This window comes from Centruroides sculpturatus, unplaced genomic scaffold (genome assembly GCF_000671375.1).
Source record: "Centruroides sculpturatus isolate CEXI.00-Female unplaced genomic scaffold, Cexi_2.0 scaffold35, whole genome shotgun sequence".
In the NCBI taxonomy this organism is placed as follows: Eukaryota; Metazoa; Arthropoda; class Arachnida; order Scorpiones; family Buthidae; genus Centruroides; species Centruroides sculpturatus.
Window position 1 is genome coordinate 1,034,262 of NW_019384311.1, and position 3,371 is coordinate 1,037,632.

Below are 3,371 nucleotides of genomic sequence, written 5' to 3' on the forward strand. Positions count from 1 at the left end.
GTATCAGATCAATTTTACCAAAAGAAATTAAATCCGAAAATGAAATTTACTTCTCTTTCCGATATAGCAAGTCCATAAATATGCAAATCGAATCGTCAGCATTTAAGTATAAAATAGAAATTGATATTAAACTTTAAAATATCTGCAGAAAAAAAAATCGATAAAAAGAAAAATCCTATTTATAGACTGATTAATATACATTAATTTAATTGTATAAAGTTTAGAATTAAACACCATCCTAATCAGGTTCTTATGTTACGTGCTCCATGTCATCTTTTCTTTAAACATCCTTTCTTCTTCTTGTTGGATGATCTGTGAATGTCGGTCGGTCTGTCTGTCTATTCTTTTAACGTAATACATTTTTACCATTATTTAATAATTAATATTTAAGTTAATGCAACACGAGCGGCGATAATATAATTCGTTTAAATTTGTGTGATATTTTTATCAAAAATTCACCAAAAATAAAGTTACTTACTTAGCGCCATCTGATAGCTATAATAAGAACTAAATTATTTAATTCCACTTCTAGTTAATGATAGAACTACTTATTAATTTTCCTATAATTTTTTATAAGTAATTTAAATTATGGAAATTTGAATATTAAAATATATGCTTGTCACTACTGCTTAGTTGTGTTAAAATAAATATTTTTGTTATTTTTTTGGATTCTAATTTAATTAATTAATTAAATTACAATCCAAACAACATAGAAATTACACTTAAATCATCAGAATGCAATCTTCTATCATTTTAATGTTACCAGTAGCATCGTGATAAGTCTCTGTTATCTCTACTGTTATTTCAGATATTAGTTTCAACAATTTTCAAAACAAGAAGCTCTTTTATAATGTTTAAAACTGTTATATTGTTACATATTGTGAATGAAAGTTTGTACATAATGTTCTGTGTATAATATATCTGTTTAATAAATAGATAATGGTAAATAAGTAAATAAATTTGCATTTTACTGTTTTGTTTTATGACATATGTATGACAATGTAATTAGGAAAACCATAGCTTATCCTCTGATACATTTAAATAACAATAGAAATTTAATCCAGATAAAGATAAAGTATTTTTTTAAAAATAATTTATTTTAAAATAATTTAAATTTAACACTAAATAAAGTATGCTATACAATTTTATTCGATTCAGTACAATGAGAAATATTACTTGGGATGAAATAGTTTTGTATTTTTGACAAAAAATTTATTTCTTATGGCATTCACATTAACTCTACATATTTTAACTTTGGCTATAAACATATTCTGTACAATGTGAATGAAGATTTATTGATGGTCTGCTGAACATATATCTAACGTTTATATAGGCATATGGCACGATTTTGTACATTTACTTTAAAGCTTATTAATTTTGTTAAAGTTTTTATTTCAGTAATCATTATACATTCGTGTGGAAGAAATCTGAAGACGTGTAAATTAAAGATTTGTGAAGGATATTTCTAGAATAAATCACATTTGTAAGTAGCCTACATATTATGCACTGTACGAATGTCGTTTGCCAATACAGCTCGTCGATGGAAAAAAAAGGAAAACTGAGCCTTTCTGTATGCTTTGTAACTTCTTCTAAAGCCTTAATAATGAACATTTAAATGTTTATCTGAAAATTTTTCTGCTTACAATATTATAGAAACTTTTCAAAAAAAAAAAAAAAAAAACCGAATTTATAATTCGTATAATTGACTTAAAATACTTTTCTACACAATTTAATAATTAAACGTCATCATTCCAACAATGGTTTTTATGGTTATTGTTAAACACTACTTCTCACAAAGAATGAAAATAAACAAGTATTGCAACTGAATTTCGGGAGGCTGAAGAGTTTCCACCGTAAAATTTCGAATGATATTTCATTCATGGAGGACGCATCGATAGGATGTAGGCTATTTGGCGTGGGACCGGGGACTAAATCTGAAGACAACCTTACCAACGGGAAGATTACGGGCTCAGCTAGACATTTTAACGATCGGGTAAGCTCGCGGTTTCACTTCAACACATCCTTACACACACTCCTCACGATAACATTCACAATTGAATCATTATCTCATTTCTTCAGTGCACTCATTCATTTACATATCACGCATCGTCGCTGTACACAACGCCGTCACATAACATCTACACCGCTTCCCAAAATCCAACATCTAGGTCCTCGTCCTGAGAAGTGGAAATGTCACTCGATAATTTCGAGTGGCAGCTAAAGGGTACACTGAATATTAACACTACAGCGTTTTCATAATCTTTTCTGTAAAATTTTCTAACAAATGATATAGGGAATATTTTATAGAACTGCTGAAACTTAATATAGATATTTTTAAAGTATACATTAAAAAGCATCGATAATTTATTTTGGTGGTATTCTACCAGGACCACGGGCATACTGTGCTGTAAAACGAACTCACGAGTAAGGCCATCCGGTATAGACTATATATATTGCGATAACTTGCTCTTATAATGTTTTCTAGATTACTTTCTATTTTAGGAACCATTATTTAAAAATGCAGACTCTGTAATAATCATTATGTTTCAACTCTTAATATAACGAATACTTAATTCAGTGTTGGATCCAATACAGCAGTTGGATTGTTAGGATGAGCCATTTTGCAGCACGTTCCAGCAAAATGGCATGCCGAGAGAGGCAAGACACAAATTATACAAGCCAGATGTTCATACCCGAATGGCTCATGACGTTCTCATCCAGACACAACATACGGAAGAGGTCTGACACCAAACTTCTTTATAGATTCCGCAGACGCCATTTTACTTTTCCGGCTCTATTATGTATAACAGAGGAAAAGTTTGACGCTGGATTAAAAAATAATCCCTAAGATTCTTACATTTTTAGACTCGGTCGACCTTAAAACGTTGATAAATGCAAAAAAATCTGAGTTTTCTGTTTGTGTGGATAGTAGTGTTTGTGTGTAAAATCCAGTAACATATCTTTCTTTTAGATTACATATCATTGCTATCACTGTCAATATTTAATAATACTATTTGAATCCTTGCCATCCTATATCTACCTATTTTGTACCTCTTACTCACTATCCTGTAATTACCTCTAACAAGTTAGTCAAATGGCTCCCTACCAGTGGCTAATGTATAGAATCGTTGGAAGCGTTATACGATATTTTGGTGTGTAGCTTCCACCAGCTAAACCACCAGAGGTTGATGCTATGTAAAGCGCATCCGCAAATCTGTCTGCTTTACACCATTCAGTTATTTTCGCCTTGAAAGCTTTCCCGTGTTCGACAATACGGCGCTTCCATTGGGAATAAGAATATACAAATTTATATTCGATATAATAGCAATCTTATCATTGTTTTTCACACGTAATATAGAAATTTGTAATAA

The 3,371-nt window shown here is 30.4% G+C and overlaps 1 long non-coding RNA gene across 2 annotated transcripts; it reads left to right on the forward strand.

The window, feature by feature from the left end:
* The first annotated feature begins 1,764 nt into the window (after window positions 1–1,764).
* LOC111621634 lies at window positions 1,765–3,312 on the forward strand. 2 transcript variants are annotated; one of them, XR_002756112.1, is made up of 3 exons: window positions 1,765–1,993; window positions 2,308–2,437; window positions 2,503–3,312. It is a non-coding gene; the product is annotated as an uncharacterized LOC111621634 (long non-coding RNA). The 2 variants fall into 2 exon arrangements; XR_002756110.1 differs by having other exon boundaries at window positions 2,388–2,437.
* Window positions 3,313–3,371: the final 59 nt, after the last annotated feature.